Source organism: Larimichthys crocea, chromosome XVII (genome assembly GCF_000972845.2).
Source record: "Larimichthys crocea isolate SSNF chromosome XVII, L_crocea_2.0, whole genome shotgun sequence".
NCBI lineage: Eukaryota > Metazoa > Chordata > Actinopteri > Sciaenidae > Larimichthys > Larimichthys crocea.
In genome coordinates, this window is record NC_040027.1 from 28,076,269 (window position 1) to 28,102,335 (window position 26,067).

At 40.7% G+C, this 26,067-nt stretch overlaps 1 long non-coding RNA gene across 1 annotated transcript in view; it reads right to left on the bottom strand.

The window, feature by feature from the left end:
* Window positions 1–362: 362 nt before the first annotated feature.
* Window positions 363–26,067, bottom strand: part of LOC113747953 (uncharacterized) — a 48,689-nt gene continuing 22,984 nt past the window's right edge. The window contains exons 3-4 of the long non-coding RNA XR_003464018.1: window positions 1,391–1,481; window positions 363–574 (exon numbers count right to left, since the gene is read on the bottom strand). This is a non-coding gene — a long non-coding RNA (uncharacterized LOC113747953). The remainder of the gene's footprint in view (window positions 575–1,390; window positions 1,482–26,067) is intronic.

A 26,067-nucleotide genomic window follows, 5' to 3' on the forward strand; every position in this document is an offset into this window, starting at 1 on the left:
CAATAGGTTGTCTTTTTGTGCATGTATTTAATTTTGGAGATTGGCCATGAAGATGAGTGATAAGAATGTTAAGATGATCAAAGGGCAAACCATGACTTTTCAATTAGTCCTGCTTTAAGTTAAGTTTTTAATGCTCTGAGGTTGCGTTTTGGACTTGAATAAACTGAAGTGTTATGCTGAATTTTCGTGATTTTTTTAACTCAAGAGACGATAGGATGAAAGATAAAAATAAAACATGCAGAAATATTCACATTAAAAGAGACTGAAGAGGATATTTTAGAAAGCTTTCAATCAATTTCAAAACCTAATTTTTCGAAAAACCTAAAAAAAAGTTCTGTACTTGTGGTATGTGTGTGGTATGCATCAACATTGAGAAGAGTGAATATGAATGAACTTGGAAAAAGTTAAGCAGCTGAGTACATTACTCTTCTAAGCTGATGCGTGACAGCTTCCAGGTCTGAAAAACCTCAAATGCGGCGGGTTGAATGAAAGAACTGCACAGGTACAGGGGGAGCTCCTCAGTTCCAGCTCGTTGTGACAGGTAGATGATAGCTCTCTCACATCCTCAGCTCAGCTGTCAATATGGATGGATGGGTTTAGTGCCGGGAGGCCGGAAATACATGCAACATGATGACAGTTTATGATGTGTCATGTTATGGTGATCATTAGGAAGTAAAAAATAAGGACACTGGGCCTGCACTGTCACCTTTCAACCAGACCATGATAAACTTTTTGCAAAGTTTTGTGGACACAAAATTGTTTACATGTTTACACACAAAATCTACAGAGCATACATTATGAATTTAATGGTGACTAAGCAGAGGAATTGATTGTGGATATGTCCATCTTTCTCTGGGTAGAACCCAAGAGTGCATTTTGTATTGTCTGTTTTTCTCTGCAACGTGTGAGAGTCCATTAGTGACAACAACACTGTAGTTATTACAGAGGTTATCTGCAGCTTCTCAGTTAGGGCATACGATGCTCTGTCGCAGCCCCACTTTGTGAATTACAAATAAACAAGTGTATTTTAACATGAAAAGGAATGAAATGAAATCTGTTGTTGCTAAACAGATTCAACAACATAGAAGCATAGTTTTGCTTCAGACAAGTATTAAATGTGATCAGTGCAGTGCAGTGGTGTGAAACCAGAGATGGACATGGATAGAAAATATCTTATTCACCATGGGCGACACTGTGAATATCAAAGGCAGAGACAGAAAGACAGAAAGGCAGAGCAAGGAAGGATGGAAGGAAGGACGCAAGGAAGGATAGACTGAAAATCAGACCTGATAATTAAGAAAAGCACAAATTTATGCCTCACAATGTAATTATGCAGGCCGTGAGACTCCTGGAGAACAGAATGACTCTCCTAATATGATGGTGCACTCACCGCTGGGTTGTTTTCAAAACCTCTTTAGCTTCATATCTTCAGCTGCTCCAGCGGCTTCTTCTTCTTCTTCTTGTTCCTCGCTCACTTGTACCTTTAAAGTAGATAGAAAAAAGGGGTAGAGGGAGAAAAAGAGGGAAAATGAAAGAGAAACATTAATGAAAGGGACTACTAAATGAACTGCCTTCTCGAGTGGTAGGTGGGGGAATTCGACAAACTCTCAAACAATCTCTCTCTCTCTCTCTCTCTCTCTCTCTCTCTCTCTCTCTCTCTCTGTCTCTCTCTCTCTCACCCTGTGTGACCACAGGATGACAGTTCTCGGGCGAAGAGCAGGCTTGCCACTGATTGCCTGAGAGCAGTGGAGTGCAAATCTGCATGAAATCCCTCCTGACTTTTTTCTCTTTTTTTGATCATCTTCTCATTCACATCTCTAACGAGCCTGTTCCAGATCTGTGGGGATGTGTGTGTGTGTGTGCGTGTTTTTGTGTGTGCTTTAGGGGTGTGAATCGATTTCGATTCTTGACACGACGATTCAAAATTAGGGCCGCAACTTCTGATTCATTGTTTAGCAATTCATCAGATGATTGTTTTTTTTGGATCAGATATTAATGTAAGAACTAATTGATTATTCTAGTTTTAATATTTCAGTCAATCATGCTCTCTTAAAAACAAACAGATATAACAAGAAACATAATGCAATGTATGTCACAGTAGCCCTTCCCCAGAACTGGAGTATTTCACTTAAAACTTAAATGGTTATGGCATGAATTTATTTCATTGTTGAAATAATGTTCAGTAAAGATAACTGCTAGCACGTAAATTTTTTGCATCAGTGAGGGGAAAGAAAACTAATTGAATCAATTTACATACTGCAACAACAGTCTGAAAATTTAATTTCAGCCATTTTCTCACCTAAACATGGCCACTAAAGTAAATATAAAATGGTAAAACGGCAATGGTGTTATGTTACATTACTTTTAATATGGGGTGTGAGAGGAGCATTAAGAAATCCAATTTTAAGTGACTATTTAAGTGACTACTATGAACAGAAACACGAAACACGTTATTGATAATCCGAATATATCATACATGGGTGAAATGGGTGAGCAAAATGTAAACACGGTGTAGTCTTGCTTTCACTACTGTCTTGACAGAGCGCTCCGGTGATGTTGCTTTTGTCCGTGTATAGCCGTTGTACTACTGTGATAAGCCATTTCCAATTAGCAGAGTTCAAAGAGCACCACATTGTTGGGTCTCTGTCTAAAATACTACCATGATCATGAGCGAGGTGTTGTAAATGCAGCTTGTTCTCTGGAATAAACCCATGGATGGTGTTAGCAAATTAGCAGCAACTGACTAACCACTGCTCTGGATTCTATAGTAATATGTACTCTTCAGCTACAGATTCATGTAATCTACAACTGAGGCCTGAAAAGGGTGCGGGTAGGTCAACATTGCCAAGTTTTGAAAAATTGATTTTTGGAAGTTGTGAATCAATTCAGAATCGTAGAAGAAGAATTGAGAGTCTAACATGAATCAATTGCTTCGTAACACCTGATCGATGTGTGTACACCTATGTACTGTGCATATACAGATCCATAGATTCATATGGAGGGATGTAACCATATTTGTTTTTGTACGCTAGTAATGCTTGAATGTGCACTTCTGTTTGTAATTTGAACTGCTTCAATATGAGTGCATACTATATATTTGAATGTGATTGTACATGCGATTGTTTTTGTGCTTGTGTAAGTTTCTGTGCATCTGGAGGCCATGTCGACTGCGCCACAGCCTCACTCGATACTCAGTCGATACTCTCAGTCATGAGATGTGGGCAGCCATGAGCCCACCCTAAGGACCTTCCAGCTAAGGAAGGTTATCTCCAGTAAAAGGTCAGAGAAGCTTATCATTACCCTACACCCAGAGTCTCCTTCTAGATAACGAAATGAATATTACTGCTGAAACACATGACAGAGATGTGATCGATTAACATGGACACTGGGGCTCCTTTAGGAGAGCTTCCTAACCTTACTTGTAGTTAAATAACAGAGTTTGGACTACGGCGCCAAGTTTTATGTTGAAAACGGGAGGTTAGAAATACAATATTTATGCAAGCTCTGCATACCGAGATCAAATTACTATGCTGATACTGTAGAGTGCAAGTAATGAGAACACATAATTCATACCAAGTGCTAATGCATAGCCAATGATATGATACGATATTCTTATCCACATGCATACCATCAGATCACTGTATGTTTTCATACTTTGATTCATGAATTATACTAACTGCTGTTACTGTCAAGTGCTCTGCATATTTAAGTAATTAAAATATGGACATTTAAATTATCTGGAAGTGACTGTGTGCTGAAATTGAACTTTGTCTGACATCAGTAAGACAACTTCATGCTGTGTTAAAGGAGAAAAAGGGAAATATTTGGCAGCAGAAAGTTCTCAGCCTGATGTTACTGCCTTCTTTCTACTTCCCCCCTCTGTTTTTGTCTCCTGAACTGGCCGCTGCTCCCAGCATCCTCCATAGGCATTATTACCTCGACAGCCGATGGTCAACATGATCCTTTATTCTGACAGGCCACTGGGGTCAGGTTGGCCCTTGCTGGCCAATCAGTGTCAACTAACAGGCTGGTTGCAGAGGGATCCCCTGATACACCAACTGCAGCACACAGGAGAGTGGATGCGTGAGTGTGCAGGGACACGAATGTGGGTGTGTAAAACATTTTGCATGGGGTGGGTTTGAAAACAAGCAACACTGATTTCTGAACAAAATTGTTGAGAAGTAAATGCGTGTGTGGCTTCTTACGCTTGCATGCATGTGTGTGTCAGTTAGCGAAAGAGACAAAGGAAAAAAAAAAAAAGTGGCCGATTCTGCAATACTCCCTCCTCCCACACGCCTGGCTGCCAAGACGAGCGCGGGGGAATTTGTTTAATGTACAGCATTTATTCACTGCACACACGCTGTTGCACTACCGCTTCCTCCGTCGCATGAGACACTCCCTTGGCTGGGCGAGTCGCCATTAATCAGCCGGAATGAAGGTTTAGCGGAACAGCGCGGAGGCTAAAATTCCTCCTAAATCAACGTCTGAGATAGTGGAAATCTCACCCGGCATCCTCACAATAGAGCGCAGGTGAGCGTGTGATGCTCAAACTCTGTCAGTGGTTTTTGCTGTGGAACAGGGAGGGTTAAGTTATGCTTTGGTCCACTCATGTGGAAAGCAGCTCCGGTTTGTTTTCTCATGACCCTGCAACATATTGGCGTTGAATTTAGTTACCGTGCTGAGACAGATGGCCAAGCATCATGGTGCATGGCGAATTGGGAAATGAAAACATGCACGCTCAGAAATGGGTCCATGTATTTTTCTGACCACATAGGGTACATTCAGAATAGAAGAACAGGGAACTCACGGAGCAGATACATAAAAAAAAATAAAAATAAATGGAAACACAAAAGTAAGAAAACACAAGACTGTGCTTCATACTACTGCGTAAATGTCAACAGATCTGCTACTTGAGAAGTAAAAAACATTGCACATTTCAACCTCAGATGATGAAATGTCAACGCTGATAGTTTTTTTTCTTTGAATGAATAGCAGCATAGCAGCACCTGGTGTCCTCCTGTCTTGTCCTCACCTCACCTCCACCCACCTCCTCATTCTTCATTGTTCTCAAGGTAAAAAAAAAAAATCATTCATATGGCCTATTAAAAAACAGATATTCAGTACAGGGAGAAGAGAACAAAGAGGAATACAAAAGAAAAAGTAAAGATGTGAGTGGAAAGGAGGGCAGGGATGCGAAATTCAGGTGATCAATGGACAAAAAAAGGAAGGGATGTCTCAGAGAAAAAAAACAAAACAAAACAAAACAAGAGAAGTCAGGAGGAGAGCAGACAGTGACAGGAGGAGGAGCACTCAGGTCAAGAGGAGAGGAGGAGGAGGAGTCGGGAGGAGACAAGTTGATGGAGCTGAAAGCTGCAAGGAAACGACAGACTTACACAAGCCAGAGGGAAAGACAGAAGAGAAGTCAGGAGGAGAGAGTTGAAAGAAACTAGGAGGAGAAGTAAGGATAAGTGGAGAGGAAAAGACAAGAGAGGAGATAATGGGGAAGGAGGTGATAGAGGGAGCCAAAAGGAAGAGAAGAGTGGTGTGGAGAGGAAAGGACAAGTTGTGAAATCAGATCAGAGGAAAAGAGAAAAGGAAGAGAGGAAGGAAGTCAGGGGAAATGAGGAAACAAGAGAGCTGAGGTGCTGCGTCTATGTAGGTGACTGAATCTGAGCTATCAGCAATTTAGTTCTCTCACATTCAAAAATGACTAAATTGAAGTAAGAAGTTATTAAATTTAGTAAAAAGATAGGTGAATTAAAGGTGCCATATGTACGATTGTCAGGCAATTTTACATATTCACAACTTTGTTGGTTGCATATAGCATCCTGTGGACTGATTTATGTTAACAAATTTTCCTGGGAAAATCCCAAGGATGTTATGTCAGCAGTATGCAACACTGATACTTGCAAATGGAAAGCTGGTTAATATCATGGAGCCAATGGTCCAGCATTCAAGCGTTCCTGTGTATGCCACTGATGTCCAGGATGATCACTTGTGCCTATGGAGTGCAAGCAACAGGATGCTGACTGCAGTTCACATAACGACCAAAGGTGTCATTATTAACAAGAATATTTCTGAATGTTACACAGAGAACTTAAAGTCCAGGCCATACATCCATTTTCCATAACCACTTATCCTTACAAAGGTCGCGGAGGGGCTAGAGTCGATCCCAGCTGACTAGGACTGATTGGGGCGAGAGGTAGGGTACACGCTGGACAAGTCACCAATACTTTGGCCATAACAGACAAAATGCACTGGATTTGTCAAGACATTAGAGTGGATCAGGTAAAGCTCCAAAATTTTGTTGACATTTACCTTTGAATAGTTTCACAATTTTATATCAGCGTTGTAATGTCGACACACATTCCAGTTTGCTCATCTGCTCATCATATTGGATCATACAAGTGCTGTCTTCACCTGACACAAAATGTGCTGCAACAAACACAATTGTAAGTCAATAATTTAACTAGCGGGTGTCGTTTAGCTCAGTCGGTAGACCAACCGCCTCATGTACAAAGGCTCAGTCCTTGCCGCGGATAGCCAAGGATTCGAATCTGACCTGTGGCTCTTTCCTGCTTGTCATTCCCCATCTCGCTCTCCCCATATTTCCTGTCACTCTTCAAGCTGTCGCTATCAAGGCAAAAAATATCTTAAAAAATAAAATAATAATACTAATTTACCTAGTAGGTTATAGAAGGTTATTAAAAAACACTTTCTGTATCTGGCACATGCATTCCTTTCTCTATCAGCAATGCAAGCTTCCTGACCTTAATGGTGCAAAGAAAGATGTACTTCACTGAATTCATAAATTAATTGACCTCAACCCATTTACAGCACAGTGTCTTGCTGCATTTATTATTTTCTGAAGCACTTTTTCTTTAGGTCTCACAAAACAGGCTGCCCACGTGTTAGGAATAAATGATAATAATAAGAACAAATGCAACACAAATGTGATAGGTCTTTAAGTGGTCATAATGTCAATGTGTGAGCTCTGCTGATATAGTGTCCTTGGACAGGTCTCTACCTGATCGCTCACTGTAAGCTGCTCTGGTTTAGAGCATTGGCTAAATGCCGAAAAATGCTAATGTAAAAGACGGAGAATCAACCTCATGGAAATTACTGTTTCAATTCAAAGCCATGTAGTAAGGCACTGAGGCACCAGTCAAGGCCCCTTTGGGCTCTGAGAAAGAAATAATGAGACATTCATTGGATAATAACCTCCTTTAGTCATTCAAATGTATTCCAATCTACTGCAGGCTGCATTCTGACCCACAAAATACTGGAAATGACCAAATGTCTACATGTCTTGCTTGTACTTTCTTTGTTTTGCACTATTACATCTACCCAGCTATATAGGGAATTAAACCAGCAGCTGTAGTCAAGTGCTGCTGTCTAAGATCACTGTAATACATTTATTATCAGAATCAGTATATCAACTAGGAAACATGAAAGAGACCATATAAAAGGTGCGCAGAGATCGATCTTCTCACATCAGATCAGTAAAAACAATTTTCCCCACATGGTGCAACACTAGAAGAGATTTAAAAACCCTCCTACAAGAATAAACATGCAGCATGTGAGCTATGGAAATTAACTGTTGGATATTGTGAAACAGTCAGCTGAAATCACTATCAAATAACTTTAAATGATGAGACGGATGTTAAAGTGCATCAGTAGATTCATTGTTAGAAGCGGTGGCAAGTGTCCCTAGCAGTCATGAAGGTCATTAAGACTTCAGCGGCTTCAAGTTTTAAAATCCATCAGTGATGCAGCCTGGGAGACAACAGATATGTGCTGTCATGCCTGAATGAAGCTGTAGGAAACAATAATGTAAAAGTCATTCATGTTTGAATGACAAAAAAATGGCATCACTTTAATGGACAGATAAAGCCAGCAATGTTATGTTGGTTCTTTTATCCACCAATGGCTCAATTAAAAACCATGTGCTGTTTTTCACAAAATGACCACAAACCTATCCAACATCTTAGGTTTTTAAGGTTTAAAACACTGTTTCAAATGGACTAAAATTGGCAAGAGCTGCCCTCAAAACAAACATCAGACTCAAGAGTTTATTTGTCCTGCAACCTCATTATTCTCCATGGTTGCTAACTAATCCTGTACCTCTGTGCTCTGTCAGTGAGCCACCACACACTCATACAGCACAATTCACAGATGAAACGCTCCAGCAATGAGCCACTCTGACTGAAGTTTCATTAGTGGGGCCTGTTTCGTGCAGATAAGTACAAGAGCCTCTATTATACCAACATGCTCTCAGCAGAGCTCCAGTCATGATTACTGCCATGCAACGTTGGTTAAAAAGGCTATAAGGTGACCTGTCTGATGTACACCTGCACACACACTCTTAATGCTTACTTAAGTTTAGAGTGAGGTCACGCGCGTCTTTTTTTTTGCATGTGTAGTTCAGCGATTTGTGTGTGTGTGTGTGCGTGTGCTTGTTCAGTAGGTGAGCGTCTATCGGCACGCTGTATGCAGTGACTGATATTCAATTAGTCCACCTGCCACCTCTACACGGCCCGGCATTCCAGCTCTGAGTAAATCAGCTCGCCTGACAGCACACAGGTCGATATTAATATTAACGCCTCCATAAATAATGTTATTGTAGGCCCTCATGTTAATGGTTCATGATATGATGGGCATGATAAAGTACAGCGCGTGTTCTATTGTGAAGGTTCGGGGGGTTTAACAGGGAGGAAGAGAGATAGACGGGCTAAATCCTCTTCGATGTCCTTCGATAGGGACGTTGGTGACATTGGGTTGGAAAGGCGCCGAGGTGGTCACAGCTGTGTTCCCAAGCCTTACTGACTAGGGGGTGGGGAGATTGTGAGAGTGTGTGTGTGTGTGAGTGTGGTGGATTGGTGGGGGGTTAGAATGGGCGGCTGTTGGGACTGGACATAGCGGATTAATTATGATAAATCATCTCCCAGGCCACATGTCTATGGCTGCTACTCAAAACCGTTGTCTGTATGACTGTCTCGTACACTGCAGTACACTGTGTGTAGATATTTGTGACAGGAGAAGTCTAGGGTTAAATAAAAGAATGCGTTTGCTGTTTTCTGACAGTGGCCCATATTTCATTCTGATAGCAAACATATCACTATAACAATTGCCTTAAAAGAGATAACTGTCTTTAAACAGAGATGACAGGGTATTTGAAAACTCCACTTGTTAAGTTGACCTCATGGTCAAATCTAGGGCATCAGTTCCATTTAGAGATGCCAAAGCTTAAGGACCAGTGAACCCCCTGTCTCTGCAACTCCCTGCTGATCTTGGAGTCTATCTATATATGAAGGTTTTGGTTTTAATTTCAGTCATTCAGGGCTAAACTTTGCAGAGGATGCATGCTTTGATTACCACTGCCCTGCTGCATATCCACATAGTCACAGACATCTCTTCCAAGTAACTTCTCAGTACACACAATCCTCTACCTGCCAGCCATCGAGCAGCGTTACTGGTTCAAATGTGGAGTTCAAGAGAAGCTCTTTTAGTAGTTGCTAAGGGAGAGAGCAGTTTGACTCATTCGCATGCTCCGCGTCCACACGGACGTGACTTAACTTCCAGCATGCAAATTCAAACTGTTGATGTTATGGTCACAAGCTTCTCCCAAGCCTCTCTTAGCTGTGGCAGAATTTGTGCTGCTGAATGGTAGCGCACTCAATTCATGCCTTAAAGGTTTAGCATTATCAACAAAGCATCCAAAAACACTGTGCATTCAAATCATGAAATAATCATTACATTCTAATTCCCATTCCCCCTGTTTTTATGCTCCTTCTTTATACAATGTAAAGAAATGAAAACAGAGCGACAAACATGTTTTGTTATCCCCTTGCAGGCAACAGCTCGCAAATAATTAAATGAATGAATAAATCACTGCGGAGGAATATTAATCAGCGCTTATGCTCATCTGCGAGGGAGGAGGTGGCCGATGCACTGCATGGTGATTGGTAGGGAGAGGATAAGATGGGTGTCCACACACAGACGCACACACGCACTCGGGGTCATCTAATGTATTATTATTACACTTATCTGGCATTGTGGAAAATTCTGGGAATGATTTTGAAACTGACTTTGGTGTGAGTCATGATGTCTCCTCCCATCGCTACACACACACACACACACACACACACACACACACACACAACCTCCACCAGCCCTAGACCAGAGGTTTTGCAAAGCCCGGATCATCCCCGCTAATCCACACTCATTAAGGATGAACTGCATGATAGCGTGCCACCACCATCAGCTTCCATGGGCCGCCCTGTTTACCCCACTTTCACACGTGTGCACACTCACCCCACCATCGTGGATAAGTGGCAGCTTTGATGGTTATTTTAATAAATTACTGCGGATTGTTGCATGCCCGTTTGTTGCCGCTGCTTGTGTATACAGAACACCAACCACACCTGTCGGCACTAATCATGCCCAAATTAATTAAGAGTGACAAAGCTTTTATTTCACGCAGGTGAAGGTGACGTGTTTGACCACGGGAAGTGAAGCACTCTTCACTACACTCTTCAGAGGAGCGTGTCTTCAAATGGTAGAGAAAATCAAGATGAGACCAGCTGCGCAGTGACAGAGCCGTTTAATCATTTGACTGTGGTAAAATGTAAAAGGATACAGAGTTTTAGCAAAACTTCAAATCAATTATTCAAACGCTTCCATTGTTCCTCAGGATGGAAGAGAAATAGTTTCTGCACTCAACATTTTTTACCCGAGGATTGCAACATAAATAGAATGTTCATCCTCAACGCTCCTCCACAACGCCGAGAAGGTCACTGCCGAGTGGAGTCTACCTACAAGCCCCTTGGGCTGAACAAAAAATGCCACACGGATACTTCCCTTTCAGCTCTCCGCCTCCAAAATAACTCTCCCTCTGTGGGATTCTTAAATAAATTACAGATATGCTATCCTCCCAAGATGTGATCTCTGTTCTCCAGCGCAAATTAAAAATTTAAGCCCATTTAGGATGGTGCCCAGTGTAACTTGAAGCAATGTGGTTGCAAGGGACGATATCCAACCAGACTTGTGTCACAGCAGTACATAGTAGTGATGCTTGTTGCTCTGGGCTCTGCATCCGGAGAGGAAGCAGGGTGGCCTTGATGTTAGAGAGAATATCATGTAACTAAAAAGGTCACAGGCTTGATCTCACAGCACAACAACATTTCTACCCGCAGCTAGTCGTCGTGTTGTGTCAAAGTGTCAAGACACCAAACTCTTGCTTGCTCATGCTGTGTGAATCACTGCATGCGACACCATGAGCTAAAAACTCCAAATGTAAAATGTGCAACTTCAAAGACTCTGCTTTGAGGATGACTGAACTATGTGCCAGTTTATTTTCAATCAGCCTACCCTCCTGCTCTTCAAAGTCATACTCATAAAGTTCAAACACTCAAAGTTCAAACAGTCACAGGAAAATGAAATGAAACCTCCCAAGCTGGCTTCTACGAAGATGACCCACTTTTTTTTTAAATTAATCACAATGAATCAACACCCACACAGATTTTAGTGCTTTCAAAATAGTTGGACATGATATCATTAAACTTCCACAATATTCAATATCCACTAAAACAATGGAGTAGATGTAGGTAGAACAAGAAGACAATGAAAGAAGACAATTCGGCATTAAACCATAGTGACTGATAAATAAAAACACACACTTTCAAACTAAAACTGCTGATCAACATTTCAAATAACCGAAATATAATGTATCCAAGGATCAAACCCACAACTTCAATGATTATGTTTGATATAGAAATGCTGGAAATACATAGAAAGATATCCAAATGCTCAAAAATAATTGATAAACTAAACAAACTCATTTGTCAATGCAACACGCCAAGAGTAACAAGATTACCACCAACCTCTAATGCTTAATTATTAAAAATAAATAGTCTATTAAATACACCAGAGGATTGCCTGGGAGGCTTGCATATCAGCAAAGCACATGCTATTTATTTGGTGTTTCAGAGATGGGTAGGGACCAAAAAAGCTAATTAGGTGGGAACTCTTTACAAAAAAAAAAACATTATCCAGTAGAACAGGAGACACTGTGTGAAGTTAATGTCCTACAATCATTAAGCAGCCATGTGCTAAATTGTGCGTGCGTGCGCACGCATGTGTGTAGACCCCTATAAAAGCACAGAGAGTGTTTTGTCATTTGACCTTCATTAACATTTTCTATTCATTGCTCCAACTCTGGTGATAAATCAGAAAATGGCTCCCATTGTATCTTCCAGTGGCGTTAAGTAAAGCATTCCCCCCTACCTGACTTTCATTAGCCTTTGTCTCTTTAAACAATAAGCAGAGCCTCGATCGAACACAGGCTTTAGAAGCTATTTGTTGTGTGGAAACTTTATTAACAGAAGTTAAAATGAAATTAAATCAAGAGGCCAACCAGTAGAGATCCAACCAGGGAAAAAAATAAGTCTACTTCAAACGCTTTTAAGTAAGGTGAGCCATGTGATTACGAGCAACACCTTTAACCTTAAAGATAACCATGAAAGATCAAAACGGAGCCTAAAGGAGAGAAAAGGGGAAATATATAAAGTTCTCTTGTGAGACAGGAAACTTTCCAGAGGAGGATTGCTTCCCTCCACTGAAGCATTGCTGGATTAAGCTAATCAGAAGATTAATCAGACTTGAAACACTAGAGGCTGTGCCGGTGGCCTCTTTATCCGACTGTGCCGGGCAGCAGAATTTGGATAGAGCAGGGAGATGGCGTTCCCACAACCCCTCTAGAGGGGTTCTCTAGAGCTCTCTGCTTGCCAAAAGGCCTCAGAGACAAAGAGGGAATCAAAAGCTCAGATTTTTGCCCCAAATGCCTTTTTAAGACTGTGTCCCCCATGCAAACGTCTCATTATCATTCAGACAAGATCTTGGAAATTTAGAATTTGAGCTTTACTGGTGGTATATCATGCAAGACAGGGGTATGATTGAGTATTGCTTGGGTTGGAATATCAAGTTCATCTTGAAAAGAAAAGAAGTAGCAGTCAGCAATACCCCCGTTTACTTGTGTTAAACACAGTCTAACACCAGGTAACACCAGTCATGTATACCACTTCAGCATCTTCAGTCTTATCTGACACCTGCCTACAATGCCTTACTTGCATGCTAACTTTTGAAAGGCAGCACTCTGCTGTGAGAGAGTATTAGCCACTATTTAAATACAATCCTCCTTACATGCAGGGATTTAGAGACATGATGAGCCGATTGCCCTCAAAACTGGCAGAAATTAGCTCTTACTGTGCCATGTTTGTCTGACCCTGTAATAAAGGATCAAATTAAGAGAAGGCCAGGCGTTTTAGATTTTTTTTAAGCTCGTGGCCACGTGTTTATGAGCAGCCCTTGAAAATTTGGCACGCGGAAAAAAGGTATTTGCAGTCAATCTCCATTGAATAAATAAATAAATAAAACTTAGTGAAGTGCTTATCTTTCTCCATCTGTCTGCCTTAAATTATGTTGCAACTAATCTCACCAACTAGGCTCAGCAAAGACAAAATAGGACTGTAGTGCATGCCTATGAGAAAAAAACAAGAGAAGCCTGCAGTGTGAACAGGGAGGGCATCATTGATCCCAGCTCTCTGGCAGCCAGGTCATCGATTGCAGGATACAGCTGTGATACTTGGCACACCTTGCTGACTCCAACCACAACTTCGAAGCTGCAGGTAACAGCGAGCATTTTTCTCCTCCTTCCTTTTGTCAATTGACCAAAAGACGCAGAGATGAAGGGGAGGGGGGGGGAATCCTACACTGTCCTCACATAATTGTGTGGGAACATCATTTTTCAACCACAGCTTTGCTTCTCCATCCCCAAGAGGCACTTTTCTCTAACAGTAATCATTATGTTATGGAAGCTGCTGCCGGGCAGGGTTGAAAACACAACTGGAGCCAATGAGTAGAGGCTTACACTCCTTGGGGTACACAGGCAGACACAAATGGAAGAGCCACTGAGGAGATCGGGAATAAGCAGAAAAAAGTAAAAAAGAGGCGATTTCTGATCTTTTTTTACTCCCTGGAGATTTATTGATCCTGGAATCTCATCAAGGTTACTTTTAGAGGGTTAAGTAAAACAGAGACATCAAAGATCAGCTTGTTTTTCTTCACACCCCTCCTCCAAACATGCCCTTCCTACACCCCCTGTTCTATTTAAAGATTTGTATCTGCCAACATTCAATATGAATACACTTAAAAGAGCATATGTGAGAAGAGAGGAGGACGAAAAAACACTTAAAACGAGGAGGATGCAGCTAATGGCCGTCTGATCAGACAGTGTTTCATCTTCGCCACATTATCTCCAAATTCAATATTGGTGCTTCAAACACTGAAAAGATGTTGTGTCTAAACTTTCCTGCTATTTGCGTATCCAGTCCACACTGAATTGGCACTCCTCTCCTGTTGCTGGTGTCCCCCCCGTGCATTCTCAATCCCTGCCAAAACAAGCCGTAATATATAGAGAGCTGGTGCATAGACATCGATGTGTAGCGAAAAATTGCAGTTTCACTGTACGTTAGAGACTGTCTGTCAATGCATAGCCAGTCTTGTTATTGACTCTGACAAATTCCGGGATGCTACTGATAACTGCTTGACAAATGAGCTTCACTCCTTCTCTTCCAACAACCAATATATCTCCCTATGTCCCACTGTCGCCCACCTCTATTAGATTCTATTATATGATATGATATCACCCCCTGCATGAGTGAAACCAGGAAGTGCTTGTGAAAACAGAAAGGAATTTTGGGTATGATATAAAAATCTTGTGTATATTCAGGTCAAATCTAAATGGATAAGATGCCATCCCTGTCACTTTTGAAGTTTTACGCATCGGTTTCACAAGTCCCAGGGTTGACTCAACAAACTCAACTTTTGGAATTCAGAAGAAAAAAACCCAACCTAAAACGTAGTCAAAGGAGGATCAGGAAGTACTGTAACTCTGCAAATAACTGTGCTAATAAACCAAATTTTAGGCTTCATTTGCATTTGTCATCATTTAGATAAAACAGTTTTTATAACCAATGTGCAGGGATTGTTAAAAAGCCATGTTGAGCAAAGCTCTACAATTAATCATGTTCATAACATTTTATGGAATGGGTATGTATATGGAAATGAAAGTCCTCCTGCATGTCTTGTCTTTGTTTGCAACAATGACTATAAACTTTAATATATTTCTGCAGCTTGTGGTTGTGTTGCATAATCTCTTTCACGCCGGAAGAGATTATGACATACCACTCAATTTAAACAGCAAAGACACGGCAAGACATTACTTATTTTTGAAATTTTGTTGATTTACTGACGTAGCCAATAACTAACATAAGGTTTTTGTTTGTTTGTAGTTTCAAGTAATTCCAAACAAGCCCACTCTTGGGGGCACCCGTCATGGTAGCTCACCTGGTAGAGCGTCTGCCCTATGTATCAAGGCTAAAGCCCTCCTGTAACAGAATTTCATGTCCATCTCTCCAGCTGCCACTATCCAATGAAGCAGAAAATGCCAAAAAAAACAACAACAAAAAAACGCATGCCAACTTTTAAACTTTTGAGGAAATTTCTACTCATATTAGCACAGCGTCAAAGCGAGGTTTAGAGGTTTAGAGAGAGGTCTGGTTATGCAATTTCCCCACATGTGTTTATTTGAACATAATTAGCTAGCACCTGGCAGATGCTGCTGGATTCACAGTGAATGACGCCCTCTGAGAGTGATTTTTCACCGATGCACACGCTTCGAAACATACAGACGAATGTGCAGAGCTGGTGTTGCCATTCAGTTGAAAGCTATCATCACACCATGGTAGTTTTCTTTACAACCCATCATCACAGTGGGGTAATACAAGCGCGTTTGTAAGTGCATGTCACATTTATCTCACAGTCAGCTGGCTAACTAGGGGATTCATTCAACACCTTTTCACCTGGTGAGTGGCAATAGCTCAAATTAAAACACTTTCCTCAACACAGTACAATGCTGTAAAGTGCAAGGGACACCTTACATGGATAGTCAAGACAACCCTTGCAATGTTATTTGCATATGAATATGAATATGTATATGAATGCCGTGGTATATTGACCTTGCCTGAAAAAAATAAAACAACCTTAAACCCTGTAGTCCATTTTCATATGCAACAGTGAAGAAATTAAAGCCTCTGCATTAGCTATTAAGACCTGCATGTGCTCATGAGTCTCAAATGACCTTTCAGTAGCTGCAGACTGATGGCCCAAAGGCATGACAGCTTTAGAAAGGAGTATGCTAATGTTAGGTGTGGTTTGTGCCCCTTGGTGCTATTTAGCACAGTGTGATGAGAGTTCATCTCCTTCACATCCTGCTTGTCTCTGTCTGAGAGAGAATACAGAAATAGTCTTTGTCACCAACCACCCAGCAGGGCACCTTTCACACACCATGCCCAACATGCCTGGATGAAGGCACCAATATGTGTGCCAAAGTGTGTAGCTTTGAAGGGTTTATTGTAAGCTACTGAGTGCATATCTGTGTGTGCCAGTGAATTTCTCTCACTTAAATATTATCTATTTGAACCAGGCGAAACTGTCTCTGTGTTTTTGAAATAATTTAATTTTTTATAATCAATTTATACGATTAATTAGCATACTAAGAGGGGGGAGTACTATTGCTTTTGGCGCGGTATGGCACAGTATCAATACCATTTTGATTTTTCTCATTTTCATTGCATTTCACCAGTGTAATCTGAACTGAGCCAAACTGTGCACAAAACTCAAATGGGAAAACATTCAGCACTGTGCCAGCTCAGTATGGCATGATACACTAGAGCAGAAGAAAAATGATCTGTGAGGGTGAGGGAAGCAGCAACAGATAAGAGGATTACTCTGTTATTATCTACCCCAGGGGCTGTTACCCCAGAGCAGAGGAACACGATTAAAAAGGGCAAGACCTTGATTTCCCCCCGACATGCACATTTGAACGTTGCTATATGACATACTATCCCACTCTGCGCAGTGCAAAGACATGTTTTTAGTGTAAGCTCAAATGCAGCATCCTGAGGTGTGACCTTGCTCTTCTGTCCAGTCTTCCTCTAACCTTCCTCCAGAGACACCAGATGGACGGACCTGATATCTGGTTTGGAATTTGAGGTTAAGTCTAATTTCAACAATTTGGGGATTTTTAAAATCTTTTTTTGGGGGCAAAATGTTTGTTCTATAATCAGATAAAAACATAACTGGAAACTACCTGACATGGATATCTCAGAAGTAAAGTAATACTTATTGAAGGCTAGATGGTTAAAAGATTCTTGCCTAACAGAAGTATTATTTCTATGTACTGAGTTTAACTCAGAAATATTGGATATTAGAAGACCAGAGGTTTTAAATTTGTGAGTCAAAGAGAGGCAAGAAAAGAGGGATAGCTCATGAGGCAAAAGGCCACTAAGGTATTTTAATATCCTCCCTGAGTCATAACTGAGCTTAAAACTAAATACACAGGCATTTCACACATTTTCAAATTCAACGTGACTTACACTTTCTAATCTCTGATGTCCATGAATCATAGAGTAGTAATTTTATTTATAATTAAATGAATACATTAGGCAGATGGTCTGCTAATAGCTAATTCTGCATGATGCTGATTTGCCAAAATGTAAACAAATTTATATAAAATGTAAAAAGAGTATTGGCTATTGTAATTTATTAGGGAACGCTTATAGATTCTCTCTGATTATACACACAAACAGTATTATGCACAATTGGCCAGTTAACTGTGTTTAACAGTTAAACTTGAATCACGTTTGTGTAGGCAATATTGAGGCACAGCTCTTGCTTTAGTTTAAACAAAGACATCAAGTGTGCTGGTGTCTCCATGTCAAGACTGAAGCGATAATTACTGTCATTCAAGCAGAAAGCTCATAGCACAGGCGGGGATTAATGTTTGTTAGCTAGTGACTGTGTCTTTGTAAGATAAACTTACACCAGCTGTCTGAGGGCTCATTTCAGAAAATGCAACCGTCTTTCCAATCCAATTCAACCGTATTTGCCTCTTGGCTACGGTCGTGCCCCAGCCGCGTGTAGCCTTACTGATGTTCCCGTCCTGATTTATAATCAATTTACAATGAGAGAGCAGGTAGAACTTCACCATTTTGCTCAAGGACAGTTTGAGAGGACATACTGTTGATGGAGGAACATTGGCAGTTATGTATGATCCTAACTACCCCCTGAACCATTAATAAACATTTAACATTTGGATTTTAGGCATTTACCCGCTGTGTGCAGGTGGTGGTACAATGTGTTTGAATTGATACATTTATGGTTGCAGAAGCTTTACTGGCTTTGCATTTCAAAATACTCAACTGGGACAGCTTGTCCTCGCATAAAGGAGGCCATTGACACCAAGCTGAATGATGAAGTTTGAATGCACAAACTTTCTATGACCATGTCGATGCATGTTGTGGCGAACTAGAAAACCTGGTCATTAGACAAATGCTGATGCATTTCGTTCAGCATATTGACAACGATGACCTGACCCAAGCAATAGATTAACCATTGACACTCCTCACATTACTGTCACATAAGCTGAAGTATCAGCTTGGGACTACAATGCATGATCATAAGCGTAGTCACAACGTCCAAAAGAGGTATGGTATGTCTCCACTTTCTCACACTCTACAAAAATGAAGTATTTATTGGACCTGTTTTTTGAATTCTTTGTTTGGCTCATGTCCCATCTGCTAACTCGAAGGAGGAGGGGTTTATGACCTTTACTGCAGCCAGCCACCAGGGGCCAGTCAAGATATCTTTGGCTTCACCTTTGGGATGCTGTCATGTCGCTCATCTTATTATACAGTCAATTGTCCAAAACCCATCAGGCATTCTTCAGGCAGATGGATGGCACTGAGGTGACAGAGCATGACCTTTCACCATACTGTAAGTGCCTTTGAGAATGATATTTCAGTTGCATTTTAATGTATTCAAATTTTATATTGTCTTATATTATCAACTGACTAATGGGCATATTAAAACTTTCTGACAACAGAGTCCTGACTCTGAGAATACAGTATAGTAGTGTACGTAGAATAACTCTCCTCAGGCACCCTGTTTAGGGACTTTTTCCTGCACATTTTTGTTTTAAAACATAAACAGTTGACATAAGCATAAACATCTGCTCTGCCAGTAATGACTAGAAATGACTTAAAGGTTTAGAGCCATAAGAGCCAGTCTGTATCTATCTCTGTTGTGACAGAGAAACGTAGGACTATATAAAAGCTGTGTAAGTGTAAGAGGAAAGATATAGGACAAGAGAGTGTCATTTTGTTGTACATTGCACGCTCTCAAGCAAGTCAGCCACTTCTCTTTACAAGCAAAAAGAAATCTCAAGCATTTCAATGGAATTTTGGAATACAAAGATGAAGACTCAAGTTACATCACACGGTGACTTGAGACTTGATTTCAGACTCATCCTGATTTTTGGAACTTGTGAACAATCTTTATTACATTTTTTTGGCATGTTATGTGTCCAACCACCTAAATGTCATTCCCTTCTCTTATTATCGTGCACAATTACACATCTTTGAATGGGAACTGCAGCAACAACAGTACCTGCAGCTGTTTATTACGGCTGTATATAACTTCACACAAGACCCAAACAAAAGAATCTTACATTGCTGGAAAATGTAGCTGGTTAGATGTAACTTTCAAAGCTAAGGAGCTCCTTACGTATGTGTAAGTGGAAGGAAAACAGAGACAGGCGTGTGGTCCGTGCATTTGGGAGTAATGTATCCAGGAAAATGGAATTTCCTTTTTCTCTTTTACAAGACAAGTGACCTTTGGCCTCTTCATGGCTCTCTCCCCCTATTTCTCCATTAGTACATGGAGACAGACAAGCACAACACACACAAAGGCATTTGCAATTTCTCTCTAAAGCAACACTACTAATACACACAGGCGCTCACTGTCCAACAGTCAATATTTTCTGAAGGATGGCCTCCCTCGAGAACTAGCAGGCAATCTGAGAGGGCCCCTGCAATGAAAGGCCCTGTGATTGCATTCGACCGTAGCCCTTACAAAGATGTCGTACATCAAATGCCAAAAGATAAAAAGCCATCCGCGAAGAGTTAATCAGCAGAGTAGCTTTCATGGCCACGTTGCAATTTGTCTCAATATCATGAAAAGGGGACAGGCTCTCATAAAAAAAAGCATAAATATAAATAAATACATAGCCGGATTAGTGTTTCATTTAGCGCTGAATGTGATGTTATCTCTACTACTCTATGGCTGCATCTGCTTTTATCTTACCATTTACCAATACCGCCTGACCTTGAGAGTGAGCTAGGTGTGTGCACGCGTGTGTGTAAATGCTTTTTTGTCTGCTTTTATATGCATGTCAGTGTCTGAGTGCACTGATGTCCCTTCCCTCCCCTCTTATTTCTTAGATTCAGTTGGGTTTTGAGGGCCTGACCGATTTGCATTGTGAGTCACCGTGGAAATGCCTGACAAGAGGCTGCTTAAGCATTTTGCATACTTGCCACCTCATACCTGATAGGATACGCTGGTGTGATTCTTATGGAGTGGCACACTGGGTGAGAATGAGCCTTAATCATGACTGCTGTTAACCCCTGTTTCTGACCTCTCTTACCAGCCACCACATTTCATTCAAGTTAATATGCTGGCCTCACCAATGCTAAGACAAAAGGATCAATGGAGGAAAAACATATTTAAACTTTGGCAAGAGGCTCGCCAAATACTTCAAAATGCAGAGTGAGCCACTTGAGAGGCTTCCACCTGGATGACTTGTTATTATCCACAGTGGAGAATACTAAATCAATATTACATAATCTTGCAGATGTAGCAAGGTTTGTGATTCATTTGCAAAATGTATTTTATGCACCAAAACTTTTACATCAAATGAGTTACTCATTTACTCATTTACATACTGCTGCATGTATACATTCGTACTTTAGAAACTGCAGTAATCACAACAGTAAACACAACCTTTTGTTACCAGCATTACATTTGTTAAATTACTTTTAGGGATGCAACAATTAACCAATTTTATGATTAATTATGGTTTAAAGTGATTTTATAACAGTAAAGGCTCTTCAAAGGCACTACCGAGTGTTTTCGTCACCTCACAATCAACTAAGTACTGGTGACTTAAAACTTAATCTTTCAGAGCAACATAACCAAATGACCTAAATTTAATGCTTACCAAAATGACATGTAATCCCCTCAAGGGCATAACACCTGCATGAGAGAGGTTCTTAATTTCCTTATTTTATTTTTTTGTATATCTGCAAGACAAAATATTTCTGATTGATTTGATCATTTGATTGCATCTGTACTGTTGTGGAATGAATCAACACCACACAATCACATAATTTGAGTCCAAAATAACTTTCTTACTTTTTCACGTTTCTAAACCACAACCAGCTTTTTGAGTTCCAAACTTTTGTCTAAAAATTCCAATATTTCATCATTGAACGGTTTTCATTTAGATGAACTCTTACATTGAAATTATCGGAATGATACATTCAAATTTAGGTGAAAAGGCCGGTGTCTTGTCTTGTCTCTGTTTTGTTTTTACCTATACTCAGCAATAGCCCAAGCTAACCTGCTATCACTATCAGAAGTAACTACTGTTCCTTGCATACAGTTAACATTTGGTATGCTATCCACACTCTAACCTTGTTTCAGCTCTCTTTGGAGCAGTCCATCCATGGAGGCAGTGGACAGGCTCGATTATGTTCAAGGCTGAAACATCCCGGGGGTAGAATTCTTCATTTCTACCTAGAAATCTAGACACTACTTCCTTTGCTCTCAGGACACGTCGACCCCAAGCGTCAGCATCAGTTGTGTCAGTCTGCACTGACACTAGCGTCTGTCACCATTCATTTATCTGTACAGTGAAGGCAGTGTACAATCCTACTGTAAATATTAGACTTCCTTATGTGGTTATGCTCATATGACTTACACAACCTCTGCATTATGTTGAATTCCCTTTTGGGTTTGGTGAGCTAGCACTGATATAAAATACTGGCTGTGGTGCATTTTTAGTGTCCTCCTGTGTACGAATGTTACCGTACTTATGTACCACTGCTGCGGAGGTTCTGTTTTTCTTCTCTCTCTCCACCAGAGCCACCGAGACAAATACCTGTAAACACTGATCCAGATTTGATATTTCAAAATCAGATTCTTCGCACTCGCACACATAAGCATGCACATCCCGTCACAGATCCCAAAGGTACTGTGTCCTTGGGAGATCGAAGTTTCGTCGAGCTGTTCATCAGACATCTGCTAAGCGCCTCATCATGAAAGCGCTGAGGTTTATTCCCTTGCGTTGCCTTGCCAAGAACAACTGGCAGGCGCCAAGAAACCTTCCACTCTGCCACCAAGGTTAGGTGAATGACAACGCTGAGTTACAGAGACACAAGAGAAGGAAGGAGACAGTCATAGAGGGAATAAAAACGGGAAAGGTGGGCAACACGTCACGTCTATCTTTTTCCTGTCCCTAGAATTCCAAACCATTTCTTTTGCCTCTGCGTTTCCCCCTCGGGTTTTTCTTTCTCTGTCTGTTTATAATATTTTCTTATTGTTTCTCTCAAAACACTCACTAGACAAAAACAATGCTCCTCTCCCTGCTCACAATTTTCTCTGCCTTATTTCCCTGTCCCCGTCTCTTTCTCTCGCTTCAGAAAAAAGGCGAGCTAATGCTGCCTCTGCATTATTAATTGTCAGACAACAACGGGTAACTGGTGCTGCAAATAATCCAAACGAAGGTCAAACGGGAGCATTGACCAAACCAGAAACCCAACCCAGCTGCCCTCTATGCTCTCTTACATTCTGTCCTCGTCTTTTCACTAATTTGGAAGAGACACAGAGGAAAGAAGATGTCTATGCTCAATACTGGGTATTCCTACTGTAAACAACTTGCCAAATGTTTTCTGACTTTTGCACAGTTATAGAAATGTCAGCATTGCCAGAACTGATCGCTACTATTGCTGTTATCTGAATGCTGCAATTTCAAAAATTGCTGCAGCTGTATTAAAGTGACAGCTGGCAATCAACAGCAAAACAAAGTCATGTTTGATTTTCATAGGAATAATTCAATAATTCAAATGGATTACCTAGCAGAGCATCCAGTGACACATAATCAGCATCATTTGACAGATTATCTGTTTTCTTTGTTTAGTGGGGAAGACATTTGTATTTTGGGCAGCTTGCTAATGTTCTTTTCTAGATTGATTTTCAATGCCTGTAAGGGCCTAAAACACCACAAGTACAAATAATGTGGGTAAGGTGTCCAGTGCTACATATCTGTTGATGTGAGTATTTATCCATCTTCTCAGGAGAATTGACAACATAAAGAGGAAGACGTAATCAGAGAGAAAATAATTTAGAAGGGGAGGAAAGTGAGAGAGTTAATGAAATAATGTGTTTCTCAAAGAATCAAATTTTGAGGTTCCTCAAATGTAATATGATGGCGTATCTGGGTTAGTTATTCAGGAGGGGATTGTAGGCAGACGGCATTGTTGGAGATAGCCAACCCAGAAAATCTTGTTTTCACAGAAACATAGGGGACATCTAATGATCTAATGGTGTGTTAGTTTAATTTCCTTCTTTTCTTAATAACACTTTCACAATAACACAGATAAGACTTTTAAACAAAGTACAGTGATCCCTCGCTATATCGCGGTTCACTTTTCGCGGACTCGCCGTTTCGCGGATTTTTTTCAGTGTCATTTTGCATGTTTTTTTTTTTTTTACAGCGTACTGTACAGTATGAACGCGCATTGTGTTCTGCGTCCTGATTGGCTAAGGGAGAACCGCACATGTGTTCTGCGTCCTGTTTAAGGGAGTACTGTACAAAATGTGTGTAAAAGGGTGTATAAAAGTGTGTGGTTAGGGGTTTTACGGCCTTAAAACATGTATAATAATTGTAAAACTCACTTCGCGGATTTCGTTTATTGCGGGTTATTTTTGGAACATATCCCCCGCGATAAACGAGGGTTCACTGTAGCTGTATGTCGAAGAACTACGGTTCACATGAACTAGTTCACGACCTCGACTTGCAATAATAGTATGCTGCCAAAGTGAAGTTTAACCCAATAACAGGACTGCAAAAGTCCTGATAATATTACCGTTTACATGACTACTCATAAAGTATCATGGCTTGTCCAAACTTCATGATTCAGTTGTTGGACACCATTCTAAAAAAATCTTTACATGTTAGATTACTTCAAATTTGGCTGCCACCCAGTAGCTCAACTGGTAGGGTGCATGCCCTTGTCCTCTATACAGCAACCCAAGTTTCATTTCAACCTGCTGCCTTTTCTTGCACGTCATACTCCTGCTCTCTCCTCCTTTCCCCTGTATCTTCAACTGTGTCTATCAAATAAAGGCATAAATAAAAAATTATTGGCCTATATTCAGCGTTTTACTCATTTGTAATTACTCCCGCCTGTAGGAAGCAGAGCATCAAAAATCAGTTGTTGGCTATAAAACAAGAAGTTATTTGTCAACGTCATGTTTTACAGCCAACAACTGATTTTAATTCACCTGCTATTCAGAGTGATGTTATGTTTTACGGCAGATGACGGATAGTAAAAAAAGAGCCATTCCTTTGGTGCTTTTGTTTCTTTGCTATGCAAACACTGCAGACACTGGCCATTGCACCCATTACGTTACATGTCAGTGGAATGTGTGGTATGGAGTCAGGTAGGTGGTCTTGAGGCGCATACCAAATACATAAAAGCTTGTATAAACTATGACTTCATTCATGCCCTTAACCTAAACACAGCACTATCAGTACATGCAACATATCTTATCAAATAGTATGTCATGAATCTGAATGCTCTGTCTCCTTGAAGTTACATTCAATGGAATTTCTCTACTCTTTTCAGATTGCTGGTGGCAGGAACGGTCAGTGAAAGAACTGCGTACATAGCTAAGGGGTAAAAATTCATGAGCAATTCAGATTCTCTCCTAAACAGCAGTGACTCTCTCCAGAGAAAGCTGGTCTCACCAGTATCAGAGCATCAGTATCATTCATTGCTTTGATATACTTAATATAAATGATTCACAGAGTGGCAGGTGTGGCAAACGTAGGCATGAGTTTGCAGCTTATTGACATTGGTTGCATTCAGAAAACATAATTAAAGTAGTGTCCTTTAGGACTGTCAGTGCACTGCAGCTTTAAGAAAGGGACAGTGCATCCACCATCTGTGGAATAAATACATGTGGAGCGCACTGAGTGTCCAGAGATGTATGGCCTGTAGGGTAAACCAGGGATTCCCCTAAGGGGTCTCTGGCCCTCTGGCCCATCGATAGGCTACAACCTTCCTGTTGGTATCCAGGCTGAGAGATGAGTCATCCATCAGGCCTCAACTTGCACTACATGAGGCGGAGGGAAAGAAAAAAACAGGATGATTAATGTACCTTCTGTGTGGTCAGTCTCTGTCTTCAGCACACACACACACACACACACACACACACACACACACACACAGCAGTGGCTCAGATGTGAATGTACTCTCACGTAAAAACGAATGGACATTTACACGTATGCCAACATACGCAGGTATTTGCACAAGAGCAGAAACACGCGCATGGACACACACATTATTATCACAAGGCTATATTCCAGAGGATAGCAGATGAAAAATGTCTGAGCTCAACTCCTTTCTTGGCTAACCTCCGTGGTGAATGGAATGGTATTGACTAAGAGTGAAGCAGCAAACTTTTATTAATAAAAGCTGCTGCTGAGATTACAGCAAGCATCACAGCACACTGAGCACACACAGTCATCAGAAATCTCAACTCGCCATAACTACCAAAACTAACCATCTGATTGTTGCTGAGCTCACAGGTACATATGAAAGGTTTTATTAAAAAAGTGCTTATTTGGAACATAATTACTATGTGAAATGTGAGTTAGTATTTTAGAAATAGGATTTAGTATTGAGAAGCCACACCATGCCAATTATGTTCTCCACAGACAAAACCAACCACATCCTATTTTTGAAAGAGCAAAATAAAAATAAAAAAGAAATCTAATCCTGTTATCGTAACAAAAATATTGTGATGCAGGACTTGGGCTATTGT